At 39.5% G+C, this 19947-nt stretch overlaps 1 long non-coding RNA gene across 1 annotated transcript in view; it reads left to right on the top strand.

Moving 5' to 3' along the window:
• Window positions 1–19947, top strand: part of LOC135299573 (uncharacterized) — an 87477-nt gene that overhangs the window by 62681 nt on the left and 4849 nt on the right. The window contains exon 5 of the long non-coding RNA XR_010361534.1: window positions 10175–10269. This is a non-coding gene — a long non-coding RNA (uncharacterized LOC135299573). The remainder of the gene's footprint in view (window positions 1–10174; window positions 10270–19947) is intronic.

The following is a 19947-nucleotide window of genomic DNA, read 5'->3' as shown; positions in this document are numbered from 1 at the left end:
TTTTCCTGTAGCCACCAAGGACACAACTCATACTGTGAGGTGTAATACACCACCATAATGGTGCTAAATTACTTGAAAAGGGTGATTATTCAATATATCCTTTTTAGTATCCATATTTTGAAAGCTACAGGGAGAGGCCTCTCCACTGGTGATTTCTCCTCTGCCAGCAGGTACAAGAGCCAGGAATGCTGCCAGCAAATGTTCAAGGCTCAGGCTGGCACCCCTGTGCAGGTCAGGGCCATCAGGATGTTTGACCCTTCCAGCATGGAGGATTGCACTGCCTTTGTTCTCTGTACTGTCAGCTTGCAGTAAAATGGTACTGGTGTCACAAACTGAGGTTAAGTTTTGGAGAGCAATTGTCACAGCACATCTCACTTTGTATGAAAATGATTCTTCTTGTTTTTCCGTTCCCCTTTTTCTGGGTCTGCATGACTAGATCAAATATAACTTTAAGGTGAATGTACATAATTCATCAAAGCAAAAAATGTTTTAATATTAATTTCATATATTAATTTTTATGTACAATAATAAGAATGTGAGCATTTTAGTTGATTTTTACATGTCAAAACTCTGTTTTCAGAGTTAAGAAAATCCACAGGAAGAAGAAAATGTCATTAAATTTTGATTTCTGTACATCTCTCTGCTTTAATATATTGACATTTCACTGTTTCTCGCTTCAGTAATCCCTTAATCAAGGTATATATAATGATTTTAATTGTTTGCATAAAACCATCTTGGTATCCATGGCATCATTTCTCTGCTCTTTTCCAGAATCCTTCCAACTGCTTTTTTGTTTCAGGTGATGTAGTTGCTACAAGTCTGCCCTGTGTTTTATGTGCTGCTGCACTGGAGAACTGCTAGCATCCAACTTCATGAGGTTTAACTTGTGTGTGAATGCTAAAATTGTATCTTCTGTTCTCACCTCATGCTGAAAATTCAGAGCAACTCACCTGCAAGCGTGAGGAATATCGAGCAGTTTTATCTTTCCTTTTGGTTGTTCTCCCACAATATGCATGAGATGTTCATGAATTTAATCTCATTTCATAATCTTCCATCTGCATTTCTAACTTTAATAGGTTGTCCTATTTTATTTAGCTGGTGCTTGCAACACTGGGTTTCTTCTCAAGCATGATTTTATGTCTTTTCTAATATTTTCACCTGATATAGAACTGGTGAGAAGCTGAAACTTTCATGTTCTTGGCTGTAAGTATTTTGCAAATACTCTGACAGAACAGGTAAAAATGTTGTCACCTAGCAACTAATAGCATTTTTTCCCAATATATTTTCATGTGTGTATATATATATATATATATATATATATATATAATTTTTTCTTCTGGAATTGCCTATGTGATTTTCCCTCTTTATTTTCACTTGCATTTTTTGTTAGAAAATGAGAGGGTGTTCTTAAGATTTTTAGAAATGGAAATTCAGGTGGCTGTTAAATTATAGTGCTAAGAAATATCCTGCAGGTTATTACAGTCAATAAATCAACATCTGTATTCTCCTGGTATCTTTGAAAATTATGACTGTGAAAAGATCCTAATAAACATGCATTTTTCCTATGCAATATGTGGGCCTGTGAGGGAACTGTGTTGTCCTTCTTTTGTAGTGCTCTGTGCCAGGGAACAATTTTAGAGGCAGAGAATTGTCCAGTGCAGGATCAGTATATTTATTATTGTTCTGGAAACAGCAGGGAATAAAAATCGGGTAGGAAAAAGATTTCCCAAAACCTTAACTGCTTATATTATTCTCGAAGAAAATCCAGCAGAATATGCACTATTTTTCTTTGTCATTAAAGTCAAAGAATTTTATGTCAATTCCCAATTATTCAGTTTAAAAGCAGAGGCAGAAAGAGCAGACATCACTCCAGGGGAAACCTGTCACTCTTGTATTCTTGAAGCAGTCAGATTCTTTAGAGAAGGCACTAGAAATCCTGTCTGGCCAATTTTAATTAAATACGTATTTTAAAATGTTTTTTCCCCAGTCCTAAATGATGCACTTCTCTGTGTATCTAAATCTTTTGTTTGTTTGTTGTTTCTAATCTTAACTAGGCCATTGCTGTCTTTGTTCTATAAATCCAACTGCTTTTTTTGAGTTGTGGTAGTGATCACATAGGATTAGTCTGATTTAAAAAAAAAAATTTCTTTCAATTCTCCATATTAACTACATTTTCAGTTACTTTTTAGTAAGTGAGTAGGAGACATTAGTGTCTGCTTTCAAAATTGGAAGTACCTGATTCACCTTTTCATTGTCTGTAATGTTTATCATTTCTCTGTGACAAGTGTCCTTTTAATGTCATCTATAGGGACCATTTTTATATATTTTACACCACTTCCATTGAAACTTTTTTAAAATAATAAGTGGTTAGAACTGGACACATGACTATGACTGAAGCTGTATGAAGGGCTTAAATAAAGTCATAATACAGGAGTAAGTTATCCATAGGTGTGTGCATATAGGTATATAGTACCCACATCACCCAGTACCTGTTGATGTAGTTCACTGATTTTTCACAAGGATGCTTTGCTGTTCTTGAGACAATTTTAGTCTCTTTGGATTAATCCTAGGACTTTACATCATTCTACTCCGTATAGATTACTGGGCACTTTCTGTACATTGTATTTGTTGTTTGGGCTGAGGAAGGAGCCCTTCTATTCCCTATTTTGGCCTCACTGTGCTAAATTATTTTCAACTGAGGGCAAATTTTCCATGCAATTTTTTTCCCTTTATCTTGATCATTAATAAATGCGTTAGATAGGATTAATTTACTAGCAAAACCTTTCTCCTGTGATGAGAAGCAGTGCCTTTTTCTTACTGTTTTTATAACTTTTAACTGATTTTTAGTCTATGATAGGAGATGAGAGATTTCATTTTTTTGTTTGTTTACTAGGATTTTTTTTTCTTTTTTGTGTACGGTTTTATTTAAGCCTTTCATTTTCTTCTCCAGCATTCTTTTTTTCTCCAAAAAGAGTTAAGACAAATCCCAACAGAGCAACAGGGCTGCAGCAGTGAATGTACTCAAGGTTTCCCTTGCCTTCGGCCTTTTAAAGCGTTTGAACTCTGGACTGTGTCTGGTTGCATTATCTGGATATTCCCATGAATTATCCCCAGATCTGACCATCTCTGCAGGCAGCACAGGGGTTACAAGGCAGGACTGCAAAGGTCTCTGTTGAATGGAGATGCAGGTGTGCTTCTCCCTGTATGCAAATGCAGAGATCTGCAATATTTGTTTGCAGTCACCAGTAGCTGCAGCATGTAGGTGCTGCTGTTTGCCAGACGCATCTGTACTCTCATATTCTGCCTTCTGCAAGGAGAGCTATTCATCATTATGTTCCTTTCCTAATATAACTTATAAGCCCTAAACATGCCACAGTTCCATGCTAAATATCTGTGAACTTTTAAAAGAAATTCAACATACAAATAAACAGCAGGATATGGCTCATTAGTAAATGTTTGTGAGGCGAAGCAACTCTTTTAAACTCCTTTTTTTATAGAGAAATTTGTTGCAGAATACAGATGGGTATTAAATCAATTTGATAGACCCCTATATAATCTCTGACTAGGCTAGTGGTGTGTGGCTAGACTTGTTGCACTTCACTGGGCAGTTTAGGCTATTTGTTCTGCTTTACTCCTTCTTATGTGGGTCAAAGTTAGTCCAAAGTCACACCCTGACTGCTATTTTGTGTTGTTTGTTTTAGCCCCCCACTTGTGCTAGTGCAGGCTGTAACATCCCTTTTTCAGACTATTTTAGATCAATCTGCAGCTAGCACAGCTTGTGTCTGTGGCTGAACAGATGTGTTTCAACAGGATGGAACTCTGCAGAATGATCCTAAAATTCTAGGTTTTATGTAGCTCTTCTCACTGCTGGTTTTTCACTGTACCATCTGTATTGCCATCATGCAGAAGTCAATGGGGCATTAAGAACTTGCTGATGCTGCTCATTCTGGTTGGAGCAGAAACAGAGCTGCCACTTTGCTCTGCGTTTTGCTGACTTTGTCACCCTTAATCAAAGGAACAATATGGATTTCTGGGACAGTTTTTGGAGGCAGTAGATGCACAGGGGAGAACTGTGTGTGTGCACCCAGGAAAGGGAGGGAACCTGTGCTCACAATCTGAGGAATAAGCAACAGCTGTAAGTCTGCTCTGCTCCTTCTGATCCTGGTGCTTTCCCTTCTGGAAGGTGGAGTAAGAAACTCCAGCTGTATACATCCATGCTGTGCCCCCAGCTGCTTTAGAGAGCAGAATTTTACTTAATTTTTTCTTCATATCTCCTCGTTGTTAATAACATAAGCAAACTTTCTCCCCAGACCAAACAGACCCCAACAAACCAATGAGCAAAAATCCAATCACCCTCTTACATCTTTAAAAAATAAGAGACCAGGAACAAATTTAAGGCATTGCTTTAGGATTCAGCCTCATGAAACTTGACTAGAGTTCATGCATTTGCTTTTTGATGTGTTTGCCTCCTCGCCCGCCGTGGGGTGGAAGGATCAGGGTCCTGCCGAGTGGCACAATCCGTCTGTAATGGACTGAAATGCTGTTGCTAAGCAGTGATATTTCCTTTTCCCCTGCCTGCCCTGTTTAAGTGAGTTAGGAAGCATGATGCTTGCTGTTTTCAGCTGACATTAACAGACTGATAGAGATTCCTGCCTGAGCCTCATTTCTTTCTGTGCCAGTTGGCTCAAGCCAAAAGTCCACATCCCTCTTGCTTGCCCATGCTGAGACCCTTTTGGTCCTCTCTTAAAAATGGAAAGAAATGAACAAAGTAGAAAATTCTGCTCCATTGCTTCAGATGCTTCAGGTCATCCCCAGAACTGTGTGACTGCAGGCCAGTGCAAAATTTAATTAAATGGCTTGGAGACACTCACTGGAGTGTTGTTGCTTTTCCCTGTGCTCTGGATTTCTCTCATTCCTGTGCACACATCAAAATACAGCACTTCTGTCTTTTCATTGCTGCCTGAAACCAATAAAACAATCTTGTCCCTGAAGATAAAGAAGCATCTCTCAGAAGTAAAAAAAAAAAAAAAAAAAAAAAAAATCACCCAATATCAGTTGTGTACTGATCAGTTGCTGATGGCCAGCAGAGTTGTGATGCCATGTGAATGTCTGCTAGGTGGGATCACACTGGTACCTCAAGGAAAATAGCACCATGGGCAGAGGTGAGGCTGAGGCTCCAAAAAGGCAACAGAACAAAGCTAGTGGTTCAGTTTGCCTCATTTCTATCATTTGTGGAGTGGTGTTTGGAGTTGGACTTGATGATTCTTATGGGTCCCTTTCAAGTCAGAATATTCTGTGATGTCTGATATATTTGACTTCATTGGGGCTGCAGGTGACAACATGCTTCTGCTGCTTTCAGTTTCACATCCTCTCAGTGATAAGAGATGCTTATTGGGGTATTGATTTTTACATTAGAAAATAATATATCAAATTCTTTCTGAAAAACACAGAATACAAAAGGAATAGTTTGCTTTGACCAGAGTTGCCAAGAAAATATTAATATTCCTTATAACATGCTGATTTGTTTGAAACATATAATTTTTGACAAAATATGTTGGTTTAATTCTTGTCTTAAAATTCACAGTTGGTTCTGATTTAAGATATCTCTTAAATGATTGATATTATAAGAGGATTTCTCCTCTACAAGGAACCCTTAGATAATCTGTAGGCTGAGCTATGGTGTTGTGTAGAATAATTCCCAGACACCCCACAGGTGGTGTAGAAGATATTAACCCCTTAACATGTTTCATTTACTCTCAATATAAGTCCAGAATAAAAATGTAAATGGTAATATATTTTAAATTCAATTAATTTTTGATGTTCTGAAATACAGCACAGTTGGAAGTGTCATTTTAGCATTACTTGTGGACAGCTGAACAGTACAGGTTGTGGCAAATTGATCCTGCACAGAACTGCCCTTTCCTGAAAAGGAAATAATCTATAAATCTCAGTGAAGGCCAAGTCCCATTTGGGCTGGCTGGGAATTATATCAGCCTGTGGTCAATTCAGCTTGAGAGGATTCTGCTCAGGTGAGCAGGAGGTAATAGTGTGACCTGCTTACAGTATTATCAAATATCCTGACTCTTGCATAACTTCAAATCTCAGATTTAGGAACTGGGAATATATCAGCATATTTTAATTCCTGTAAAACATCTGAAGAAATAAGTGAAAGTAAACACAGACATTAAATTTACATGATTTTGTTGCTAAGGTAGCAAATTTCAGATCTCTGTGGGAATACTTCTCCACATGTAGCACAATTCACAAGTATTAAAGAAATCATTTTATGCAGTCACTTAGTGACATGAGCATTACACAGAGTTGAGATGAGTGAGTGGTTTAGCAAGAAATTCATATTCAGCACAAAGACTGATGGGTCTGTGACAGCTGGAATTTAGAGAGAATCATATTCATGAGCTGTGGTATGTACTGGGGCGGCACAACGATTGCAGGAGACACAGCTTCTCTTTATTTGTTCCTCTCTTCCATCCAGGTTCTCTCACCTTTTGCCATATCATTTAACCACTTGTCAGGGCTTTACTAAAATCATAAATTGTGCTTAGCACTGATGGGTTTTAACAATCAGATGGTCACATCATTGAATGTGGTGCCTTGGCCAGGGGAATGGACTTGGGAAAGATGTTTTGATATTCACATAGCAACTGTACAAAAGAAGTGGCTGATATTTCAGGGTTTTGCTTTCTTTAAAACAATAATTTATATGTCATTTTATGTATATACTCTAATTGGAGAGAAATCTACAAAGACTAGATTTCACAGAATTTGTGAGGAAGAAACAGGAGAAAAAGAATCTAGAGATGGCCTTAATGATCCCAACCAGAGCAGAAAATACACATTGTGCCTCCGACCAGAGCATGAAGAATTGGCTGGGGATTCTTAATGTGTTTTCTGGAAGTAGACAAGTCCAATGTACCTTGGTCAGGTATATTTTACCTTCTCATTTTTATAGCTTGGGTGCAGATACTTACTGGTTTGTCTCCAGATTCAGGAAGAAATTCTATCAGACTGGTGACTAAGGGGCTGGAGCTGGAGACAGGATTGGGCATTATTTCAGTTTGAAGTTGCCACGTTGAAAAATCATTTAAACCATCATATCAAGGTTTAAAGTCACCCTGAGGTTACATGCACTTATTCAATTCACCTGACTGTGAAAACTTCCAGGATGAAATTACAGGATGAAATTATAGCAGTACTATGAAAGGTTTTTAGTCATAGATGGAGGACAATGGATCCTGAAATTTGGATGGCAACATCTGGGCAAGGCAAGTGTTCTGAACAGTCTCTGTGTTGCTGCACCCCAGGTGATAACTGGTAGAAATACCAACTACTTATTCACTGAATTATACGGAATATCTGACTCCAGATAAAATTCTTTCCTGAGTCATTACATTTTACCTGAGCTTTTTATTCCATAAAATGACCTGGACATTATCAACTAATGTCATTATTTTCATTATTGCTTCCATAGATGAATGTTATATGACTTCTACATCTAGTTAACAAATGTGACATTTACAAGGCAGAAAAGGACAGCCAGAAAAGGAGATTGTGAAGAACAGCACTTGATGAGAAGGATCTCATTTTAATGGTCTCCTTTTTGTTACACTTGTATTATTGTCTGTTACAAGTCCGCAGACATCACTCTTGGATAAATGCTATAATTCAGCCTGATGTTGCACTATCTGTGAATGCTTCTTCCCTGCCATTCTCCTTAGCACAGTAGATTTTGTTTCTTAGGTTACAATAAAACTCTGGAACTAAAAATGAACATAAACTTAGCAGCACAAATTGCTTTCTACTTGTTAATTTACAGTCTTGAAATGGTGGTAGGTAGAGCCTAGTACAGATGTGGTGCAACTGTCGAGAATAAATGGAGTATGAATAGAAGGTAGGACCTGGGTTTGATTAAATTTGTACTTCTATAAATCCAGAATATTTCCTCTCTTTTGGCTGGAGCAAGACTAAAATCTGTCTGGTACAGTGTTCTTTAATTAAGTATTCCAGCCACCTAACTGGAAAATTCCTTGACAGGCACAGTAGCCAGATTTCTTATTTGCATGTTGAGACATTTTTTAAAACACTCTATTATCAAAAAAAAAAAAAACAACAAAAAAAAACCATATAAGGCACCAAGGAAGATGAGCACTAGCCAGGCACCTATAGAGTATAATATCTTTAGATGATATCATGTGTATTATTAGACAGGAATATTTGAAAGAAGTGGGAAATTGCTTAGAAGGCTCTGTTTCCCACTAGTTGTAATATCACTGAAGACAGACAGAAAACTGTTGAAGAACAAATCGCATTCTGCCATTTCCTTAAAGGAGAACCAAGTTGCCTCTGTTGTAAATGTCATTCCTAATTAACTTTGAGTTCCCAGAATGTACATTATTGTAACATGATTTCGTCATGCTGTGGTGCACCAAAATCCCTTTATATACATATAAGCCCTTTTATACATGAGTATATAAAAGAGAGGTTGGTACATATTGAGTGGGGGAAAGCTTTGAGGAAAAACACATCTGTTTTTTGTTGTCTTATGGATATCTATTAAAACACTCATCCTCTGAATTTCATCTTTAAATTTATTAATTAGTGCTAATTTCACTTAAATAGACTCCCTTAACTGGATTTTCACTGTGTGCCAGAAACAAGGGTCCAGGAACCATCCACATTAAGAGATCAAGTGGGAGCAGTGAGGTTGTCAAAGGCCTCAAGAATCAGCCTTTGTGGGAGAGTTTTAAGCCAAATCCTCTACTTTTTTGTTTCTGATTATACCACTGGGATTGTTCAATTCATGTCTATACACTCTCTTTGGGAAACTACATAAAAAATTAGCAGAGATATCTGTATTACAGGGATAAACCTATTAGGCTTCTTCCTTCTAAATATGACTATCATGTCTAATCCTTCCCACGAGGTCAAGGATAAAATTCACTTTAAAGGTCTATTTGTTCAGGATAGTTGGGTACAGGATTGCAGAATCATCACTTCAAAAGAGGTTTGGACGAACACGGCAGACAAAGCTGTCTTGGGTGCATCTTCTTGTTCTGGAGTGAAGGGCAGTGGCTGGTAGACTGAGGAGGGAATAGATACCTTCAATAGGATGGAAAAATTTTGCTGTTACTCCCTCATTGGTATTTTGTATCTCTCCCCTACCCAGGGATCTCTGTTCCCCTGTGGACAGGTAAGAGTGGAACACTGTGGAAAACACTCACCAGGTCTGGATCAGTGGATGTGTGCTGTGCTTTGGATTTATACTGTGCTTCCTGCATGAAATCTGTTTGGGTGGTCTGGGAATCAGGGAGTTTTCCTCTGCTAACAATCTGGGTTTAACACAGTGTCTGTAGTCTGGTGTGCTCAGCACAGCCTGGGCTCACCTGCAGCTGCAGTGGTGCTCTGGACACCACACCAGCTTCCAGCCCTCCCACCATTAATCAGTATGGAGCACTTACAGGGCACAGAGAGAGTGACCTTCTGATAAACCTGACAAGACCTGAAAAACTAAAGAATGAAGGAACCAAATTTTGTTTTGACATGGAAGGAAATTATATTTTGTTGTGACATGGAAGATTCAGGAAGTTAATCACTCCCACCTTTCTGATTTTAATTACTACATTTTCATGTCAATTTTGTGTAGCAGTGCCTCCTTTGGCACCGGAGAGAAGGCTTTGGCCTGACCTAATTGAGGCCTTCTAGTACCTGAAGGGAACTTAGTGGAAAGATGGAGCAAGAGTATTTTCAATCAAAGATAGTGACAGGAGAAGGGGAAATGGGTTTAAATGGAAAGAGACTAGGTTTAGATTAGATATGAGGGAAAAAATCCTCTAAGGGTGGAAAGGCACTGAAACAGGCTGCCCAGGGAAGTTGTGAATGCCCCATGCCTGGAAGACTTCAAGGTGAGGCTGGGTAGGGCTTTGAGCAACTGGGTCCATTTGAAGGTGTCCCTGCCCACAGCAGGGAAATTGGAATTAGGTGACCTTCAAGGTCCCCATCCCACCCAAACCATTCTTTGATTCTGTGATTCTGTGAAAGGCTCCTGGCAGCCACTTAGCAGGTCTTTATGAAAAGTAAGGACTGATCTACAGAGAAGATCTACAGAGAAGATCTACCCAGGTTTTTGACCAGCATTTTAACCACTCTTGTTTTTCAGATGCTGAATCCCTTCTCTAATTACAAGTCATGTGAGAAATCCTCAGCTGGGAATATTGTGAAGAGCCTGTCATCTTGTTAGCTGAACTAGTCAAGGTAAGACATTCCCTTAAACCTGATCTAAGTTTAGTAACTTATTGTCACTTGATTCTGTATGTCTGTGTCTTCATAATACTTTTTTGTCTTGAATTGCTTATTTTGAATTTGAATTTTGCTTGTTTCACAACCTGTCTTGAGTTAAAGACTATTTCATATAACTTACCTTCCACAGATCTGACATCACTTAAAATCTGAACATTGGAAAATATTAGCAAGGGTTCAAATCCCCAGATAATTGTAAATATTCAAAATATGTGAATCTGTGTAAGTAGTTGTGACTTACACTCTGACTAATAGCAGAGTCTTGGAGTTCTCCAGTGGTTGCTATTAGTCAGAGATCTCTTTGACAGATCATAAAGCAATGGAGACTTGTAGCTATAGCTCTCTTCATAGAGAGCAGGCAGGCACAACTTTCCAAGAATATTTCCTGGGAATTGCTGCAAGGACCCTCAGAGAAACAGAAAAAAATTCTTAACTTTCTGCTCCTGTTGTTTTTCTGCACATATAGAATGTGTTAGGAAGATTGTTTACCTGAAAAGATTTGGTAATTAGATTCTAGTAATGGTTGTTTATATTAATTAACCAGTCACTCAAAGCTGTGTCCTGACAGTCAGGAGACAGTCAAGAGTTTTCTTTAGTATGTATAGTATTTATTTCTTTAGTATGTATAGTATTTATTTTTGTATAGTATAGTATAGTATCTCTTTAATATAGTATAGTATAATGTAATATAATATAGTTTTAATAAAGAATTTGTTCAGCATTCTGAATCAATAGAGTCAGATACCAATAATGTCCTTGGCCGGGGGCACCCTACTTTTTGATAGGGCCTGAGAAAGGTGCTGTTTCTCATGTTCCCCTTCAGCAATTGTAGGACATGTTCAGTGGTGGGATATGTTCACTGAGATGTGAGCTGCTGCTTTGGGGAAGCCTGAGCTGCCACTGAGCTTTGCATGGATGTCCTGTGCAGAGGCACCACCAGCCACGGGTGAATTGTGTCTGCTGGCTTCCACAAATCCTTGTCTCAGCTATCACTGAAAGACTGCATGCATGCAAGCTTCAAGATATGAAACTCCTATATATTTCTTCTTTTGAGGACAGGGAGGGATTGCCCAGACAAGGGAGGACTCAAGAAATTGTCTCTAGATTTTATGTCTGGTATTATCATATGGATTTCTGCTGTTGATTAATATGAAAAAGCAAATTGAGCCATGAAAGGATGGGGGAGAGGGGTTTTAAAAACTGCAGCAGGAAGGAAAATGTTTCCCTTTTCTGTTTGTGCCTGTCTGTCTAACAAATCTCCTTCCCAAGCAACTCTACATAAAGCAAGTTGCACATTCTACCCATGGCTCAGCAGGACACTTCTGCAGCTGTTGGCATTTAGTAGGCAGCTGCTTGATTTTATAATTTCCAGCAGCCTGCTTCAGAGACTCTTGCTGCAGAAAGAGATATGGGAAGTCATTAGCCAGCTTTTATTCTTCGAAGTACAATGCAGGGGACAGAGTTGGCTGGGATTGTAATGATAGGGGTTACATATGTTACAGACCTGTAGGGACATCAGCTCTAGAATTCATATAACATTATAAAAAGATATTACATGCTTGATCTCTGGTTTTAAGAAGACAAAGTGTAATTATTTTTTTTTTTAGACTTAGATTTTAAAGCTACAGCCATACTCATGACTTCCCAAAACAGAGGGTCAGTTATGAGCAACAAGTGTTCTTTGATCATTTGTTGTTCACTTCTGTGCTCTTATCTCAAATATGATAACTCCAGGCTCTAGAGTGCAGGGGACTGCCTTGCCTGTGCAGCACCTACAGGCATGCTTCCACCTCCTCCCTGCTGTATTTCCTAGGGGTGTGTCCCTCATAATCTGATCCTTCAGCCCTCAAATCTCTCCTCAGTCTGGATGCTGTGTTGCTGGATTTGTCTCTGTGCAGTCAGAACACACTTTAACACAAGCAGGAAACCAGGCAGCAGGCAACCTGCTGTGCCTTGGGCTGCCTCAGGTCTTGACAGAAACAGCTTCAGAAGATTCTAGGGTTTTGGTCAAAGGCTGACTTGATAATCATGGAGGTCTTTTCCAACCTTAATTGTTCTGTGATTCTGTAACTCCATAATTCCACAACTCCACAAGTTTCTGAACAAAACTCTCAGAGAGCCCCTGATGTCCAGTGTGGTGATCTGAGGTATTGGGATGCAAGAAGCACCTGCAGGTCATATGAAAGGCAACTACAGTCTTAGGAGGGGAGGGAGGAAATGCAAGATTTGGGAATGGATGGGTTGGCACTGGCAGTTTCCCACTCATGCTCTGGCCATATGACATCTTTCCCCTAAAGAGTCATCTTTTGGGAGAGACGAAAGACACAAAACCTGTGGTAGAAGCTAAAGGAGTGTCAGTAACACTAGCTGCCAAATGGGTTTGGAAAGGACAGATTAACCCCATTATTAACCCCACCTGAACAAGGCATTTACTCACAGAGTAAAGCCAGAAATGTCTGAGGTGAAAGAAAGGAGTTACTGTGCAAAACAGGATTGAAGTAAATAAAATATTTGGGAGGAATATGTGTGACCTCCTGCTTTCAGCTGCCTACAGCTGCTCAGAAAGCAAATTCATGTGAATTAGTGAGTCTTGTACCATCTCCATTCCCATTGTATTCACAGTTGAAAGGACTAAAATAATCTGAGATTAGACACATTTTGCCAATTTTTAAACTCAACTGATACTACTGTGACTGTGCTCAGAAAAAAAGAAATTTTATATCATTTCTATGGTGAAAATCACCAGTCTTACACAAGGAGAAAACCATCCTTTGGCAATATGCTAATTTCAAGGCACTGAGCCTTGAAAAGAATAAATGCAAGAGGGAAGCCCCAAATCTAAATCTTTCCTTTCTGAACTTGAGCATTCCTGCCCTGGATCCTGAGCAGTTTCATCCATTTTCTCAAAAGGAAGACTAGAATGTGGAGAAGGGTGGGTTTTTTTTTTTTGTTTGTTTGTTTGTTTTTTTGTTTCGTTTTTTAATTTTTATTTCTATTTTTCCATTTATCACTTGTTTACCTCCATTGAAATTGAAAATACCTGTGGGGAATATTTTAGATGTTTGAAGTTTCATATGTACAGTTTAATGTAAGCTTTTTTTTTTTAAGATAACTGATGAAAGAGTAACATATAAATGCTGCTAAGTGCTTGGATTCTTTAATGTTTTGATGAAAAATTAATTAAGAAGTAAAAAAAAAATCCTGGTGTGTCTTGTGGCAGAAAAGAACGGTAACAGTCTTCTTAGAGGTTTTTTCAATGTATTACTTCTGCATTATAATCTGATGTGGTGGTGTAGAGTAGTACTTTTTACACTGCAATGTTGTAATTTTATGGTGAGAAATATCTGATAGACCCTGCACAGTTCAAAGAGCATAGTTGGAACTACACATTATGGACATAATTGATATTTGATGTAATTATTGATTAGCTCTGTTGAACCATTATAATAAAGTGGAAAATATGATTGGAGATTATGTGAAGGAATCAGTTTGACTGTATGAAAAATGTTTCTAATGTTAAAAATAGCAAGTTACTATTAGAAGCAGAGACAGCTAAAGAAAATGAACCAAATGAGAACAACAAACACAATGTATTACCAAAATAAGAAACAGAAGAATGCCTGGTAGCACATGAAGAAAGGAGCTAAAATATGTGATGTTAAAAAACCCCAAATAACTATGATATAATATTCCTTACACAGCCAGCTACAGGTGTGCTGCTCTGCAGTAGGGCAGGAGGCTCCACCTCTGCTGTGTGTGGGATGCCCAAGAGGGTCACACACTTTGTGTTCATGGGCACATCTGGGTGGCTTCAGCAATACTTAAGTGCAAAGTCGACAGGCTCTGCCTTGCTGAGGAACATTGACTACAATTTTCACTCTAATAGATCATGGCAGATTACAGGGCAGCAGAGGGACAGAGGGAGAAGAGCAAGGATGCATAATGCAGCTGTGGGAATATAGAAAGCAGACATCACAGCTGCTTAATTACATTTTGCCAGTTTTCACTCTAAACCCCGTCACCTCTCTCTTTGTCAAGTGATTGTTAAGGGGCTGAGGGGCCTGAAGGTATTTTTATGAAGAATTGAAAGAAAGGAGGAGAGAAGTGGAGGGGGGTGAAGGCAGCATGTAGGAAGCTGCTTGCTGTGGCATGTGCTAGTGCTGTGCCAAGGCGGTGCCACTGTGCCAAGAGCTGCCTGGCTCTGGCAGGGCTTGCCAACAACAGGGCTCAAGCAGGGTCTGTGGGTACCCACAAGGAGTGGAGATGGGACATGTGAGAAACATTAAGGCTGGGCTGGTTCTCTGAGTAATCAGGAGGGAAAGAAAGGCAAGTTGAATGTGACACGTTCGATCTTTCCACAGTGGGAAGTAGTTCCTGCTCTCCTTAAGGATGCTGCAGCATGTTTTGCCTCCCTGGTGAGAGCTTGTGTCATTGTAGGTCAAAAGTTCCAAGGTCATTCTTTTAAGGCTCTAATTTTGGGGAAGGAAATAATTATCAAAAATGTCTGAATTTCAGGTGGCAGGAAGTTCTATCTCTGCTATCTCCTGTTAAAATCTGTCAGTCACTGGTTAAGTGTGTTGGGAATGCTGATCAGAACACAGAATAGGAGGCATCACCTCATCTTTATAACATGGTTTTAATAAGCATAAACGTCCCCCTCAACTGTTCATGGGACTTATGGCAGAAAAAGATTGTAGTTTGCTGTGTTCTCCTCCCTGTTACTTAACACACAGCTCTGTGTGTGGATATAACTGTCCCCCTATATAGTTTTAGAACTGATGGTGAATATTAGCTGAATATAATAAAAACATGAAATCTAAATTCCTATAGTTTTAATTTTAGTATCTGGAGAGAGACCTTCCTATTACCTTAGTAAAGAAAAGTAACCCACCCATTATTAGATAATTTGTATTTTCATGCTTGTATTTCTCAGAAAGGAGGCAGAGTAAAAATGACCTAATTCTTTTCACTGGAGAGAGAGTGCAAAGCATTATAAAGGAAATTTTGGGAAATTGTTTTGTTTTTTAAAGGAGCCAACCATAATTCACAAGAACTGCATGTTTTCCCCAGAAAGCCTAGAAAAACAACAGCATCGTGTAGAATGCAGCTGTAGCATGAATGGAGAGGATTTACTGTACACAGTAAGTACACACAGACTATCTGGGAAGTGACACTTCCTAACCTGAACAGGAGCACCCTGTGCAGCCTTCACTTTAGAGTAAATAAAAGCAAAGGAAGAGATTGAGTTGCTGAGAGAAAGTTGGACTTGTGGAACAGGAAACTGTAAGGGAAAAAAAAGCTGAGCAGAGACTACAAAACCCCCTTAGAGTGAAGCACAAATAACCTACAGAAACTGTTCAGGGTAGCCAGATCTGTGTGCATGTGCCAAACTGGATGAACTGCATGCTGTAAAAATGAAACAGAAGGTGTTTAAGCTTCCTAAGCCTCACAAGAAAAAAAAAAAAAAAAAAAAAGAAAATAAATCTGTTAAGGCATAACACACTGGCAGCATCTCATCCCTCAGTCATGTGCTTGCCTAGATCTGCGTGGGATTGCACAGGAGCAGGTACCTGGGCATGATACCCTGAGAGGTGTCAGCAGAGGCATCAGTGAATTGCTGGATCCTGACTCTGTGAAGGGGGTTTTGGAAGCTGTCACAAGCATGCACTGCCAGCAAGCCAGCAGGACATGGCAGCAGTGTTTAGGAGTGTCAGCACAAGGTGATACCTTGTTGTGTGGTGTTTCAGGGTACAGAGTGATTCTCAACTGTGCTGCACTCAGATGGAGGTGTCAGAGGAATATAAAGGACAAAGTCTCTGTTTAATGCATTTTTTAAAAGTCACTTGCTAAACAGCTCTGAGTCTTCTGATAAATATGAGAAACTGTGCCCTGAAGACCTCAATTTACTCTTGCATTAGCATCAGGGCAGATGAACCTTACCCAGCAAATGCTAAGACAAGAGGAGGACTGCAGTTCATCATGGCAGCAACAGACAGTCCTAAATGAAAAGTATCCCACCTCAGGGCTAAAGGCAGCTGGCCTCCATCTCCCACCTTGTGACTGCCTCTGTCTCTGCCTCAGTGATGCTGACAATGAGAGTGCCTGCAAAGAGAGACAGCTGGTGCCCTGCCTTTGGAGCTCTGACTGTAATCCAGGTGACATGGCTGCGTTTTCAGGCGCCTGGCTCAGGACATCTCTATCACAGCACTCCCAACACTGTGTTGGTTAAGAGCCAACAAAACCTGCCTCACTCAGGATTATTTGTCACATCTGAAGATTTTACCCCTCCAAGTTTATCTCCATCATTGTTCATAGCCTCTCTAAGGACAGGCAGCTTCCCAGCCAGCCTGCCTTGAGCTGACAGGTGTCTCCTCTCTAGCTCATCTTTCAGATAAATTTGGTAAATGAGACATTAGGATTTTAGGTGGAAGGGTTTGGAGGTCTGCAGGCAGAATTGGCCAGACAGGAAGAAAACTGGTTAATGGTTGAATAGCATATGCTGCAGCCTCAGGGCTTGACTTATTGGTATCTGCTCAGAACAATTCAATAATCACACACCTCCTGGTGGGGGACAAATCCTTTCCTCTTTGTTACCTAGGAACTGCTGATGATGCTCTTTATCTTGCAAGAAATGCCTTTAGTAATACCATTGAGGAGGCCAGGGTTGTTTGCTGCTACAGAGCTGCCCTTTGCCTTACCCTGTGTTCAGTTGCATAGCTCTTCAAGGTAAGATGAGATGTATTCACCCAGCAGCTATCCTTTCTTTTATATAAAAAAGCAGGTTTAGCAGATGAAAGTGAGAAAGCTAGTGTACCTACATTGCAAGAAAAAATATTAATTCAATATTCAGGTCGAGAGGAAATGGCCTCAATTTGCACCAGGGATGGTTTAGATTGGATATTAGGAATTTTTTTTCATGGAAAGGATGGCCAAACATTGGAACAGGCTGCCCAGGGAGGTGGTGCAATGACCATCCTTGGAAGTTTAAAAAAAACGTGTGGGCATGGCACTTGAGGACATGATTTAATGGTGAACATGGCATTAGGCTGATAGTTGGACTAGATGGTCTGAAAATCTTCCCAAATTTAACTATTCCATGATTGGAGAAAACAGTAAATATGTCAAGAGCCATAAAGTGGGTAAATTACTAGCCTAAAGAAAGTAGTGGTTTTAAGGATTTTTTCATAATCCCATTAATTCCCTGTTGAAAGGTGAGATTTATGATGGCTGTTTCCCAGTCTTGCAGGTCAAGGCATGAAGAGCTTCACTATGTTTACCATCAGAAAGTGATTTAAATATCCTTCACACCTTACCTAGACAATGCTTGTGCTACAACCCTGCTGCAGTGCCCCCTTCTGAGTTTTCTTGCATCTAAACAATCCCAATGCTTCACAGATTTCTTCAAGAGGAATTTTTCTCCACATTTTTTCCATTCCTATTACTGTTCTCTGGACTTTCAGCACAGGGTTCTTCCCCCTCCCTTGTTTCAGGCTGGGCAGTGTGACGGATTAATTCCTCTCACACAAGATAGGGTTCTGATTTTGATTTTACTTTTCACTACCATGTCTGATGTTGCTGACTTGTCTATCATGAGCCTGGGAACTCTTCATGCAGTTGGCATGATGTGGCTTGACATGACTGTAAAAAACTGGTGATCTAACAGCAGCCACAGGGTCAGCAAAACTGCGACCTCAAACAGTATATGTAGAATCAAAATATAGGAAGGTTTTTAAAATGTCTGCTAGATCTTTTAAAGAAAATTTGAATTAACAATCCATCCTTTCAGCTGGCAGGAAGAGCAGAACTGAGAAGACAATGCCTTACTTCATTTATATTGCAGAAAAAAGATAATGACAAATTTTTTTTCACTTGAAAAGGCAGAGGTGGATAAAAAAAATAAGATTGAAAAATGCCTGAAGAAGCTTGGGAGTATTTGACACATCTTCCTTTTTCATTTTAGTTCACACTAATATGAATATACTATATTCCCTTGGATAAAGAAACAGATTAACATGGGGGGTTGCAAAGGGATCCTTTGGGACCCCTTGGGATCTTAGCAAGGGGTCCTTTGAAACCCCTTTTAAAGTGAAATAAAAATCAGATAGCATTCATGCGTATATTGTCTCTGTCATCAAGATCCTGTAAAGGGGTGCCTACACATTGGAGACTGCCTTAGGAATCAGATTTTCTGCCGTAATGGTTGAATAGATATCCCAGAGGTGGCTCTTCAAAGTGCTGTTCTGGCTCAGAGCTCTTCAGTTTTTAAACTGAATATCAAGAAGAATTCAGCAGATGGATGGTCAAAGAACAGTGCAACCTATCAGTGATCAATCTCTTGTCACCCAGACATCACCTATAAAGAGCTACAATGAGCCATGGGTCAGAGCTATGGGGAACTGTTCCCTACTCTACAATACACACAGGTAGCACAGGTGAAGAGGGCAGCCTGGCAAAGGTTCAGATCACTTGTTGGTAACACAACCTAATCCAGGATCATGTTAAATCTTGTGGCTTCCCAGGACAGACACGGACTGGTGCAGGCTAACATGACGAAAAGTCTGACATGAACTTGGTGGAGCAACACATGCAGGTTCACATTGGCAGCTCCTGCCATAGTCCTCATTCAGTGGGCATAAATCAGGAAAATATATTTAGATGACAGAAAGGAAGGAAAGAAATAAAGGAATCCAGTACATGGTCCCCCACCAGCCCTCACTCAATGCCAGGCCCATGCAGGCCTTTTCTAGGAGGTGGGCTGCACATGGTGAGTGAGGCTGTGTGTTCAAACCTGTGGTTTGGTATGTCATCAACAGTTATTTCCTCCTGTGCTTTTGCACCTCTCTATAAAATTCTCCTTGTTCCTTAAAGCTATTTATAAAGAACGCTTTAGGTGTGAAGTGATTTTGAAATAGCAGAGTGAGAATATGGGTAGCACAGAACCTAATTTGGCTATGAAAAAGCCCCAGGAATGATGGACAAAATAGAGCAGCATAACTTCTCTTAGGAATTGAGACATTCTGTAGCATCTCTTTTAACGTCAGAATAAAAGAGGGTAATACCTAATACCTTATACTAGTGTGCAGTGAAACACAAGCTGTAGCCACAGAGTTGGTGTTATGTGGAGGAGCTGAGTTCATAATGTTAACTCTAAAAAAGTTGATATTTAACTATGTGTCTGCAAGTATGTGTCTCTTTAAAGCTCCTTGGTTGAAGGATTATCTTTGCTCAAAAATCATCCTTGTTTTAGTGTGGTCAACCACATAATGAAAAAAAGCATTAAGTAAGAAGCAATAACTGAGATAACATTCAGTTTTGTCTGTGATCTCAAAAAATAATATGACTGGGCTATTACAACAGCTGTAATGGGGAATTTAGGAGTGATACAGAATAGAATATTTTCTACTCTGACGCCACAGTTATATAACCAGAAAGTTTCTAATGTACATCAGTTGTCACAACAGTGAAGTCTTTTACACTGTGGAGATAATTTCCTACTCAGTTACTTTTATGCAGCTCTCTATTGCAATAAGGGTGAAGTTGCTATTATGAAAAAAAATGTACAGAGTAGCTAATTATACTGGTCTGAGCCATCCTGCAGCTGTTTTACATTGGTTTCTAGAGTCCAACTAACAT

The sequence above is a fragment of the Passer domesticus genome, chromosome 4 (assembly GCF_036417665.1).
Source record: "Passer domesticus isolate bPasDom1 chromosome 4, bPasDom1.hap1, whole genome shotgun sequence".
NCBI classification, from domain to species: Eukaryota; Metazoa; Chordata; class Aves; order Passeriformes; family Passeridae; genus Passer; species Passer domesticus.
This window is presented reverse-complemented; position numbering and strand designations above follow the sequence as displayed.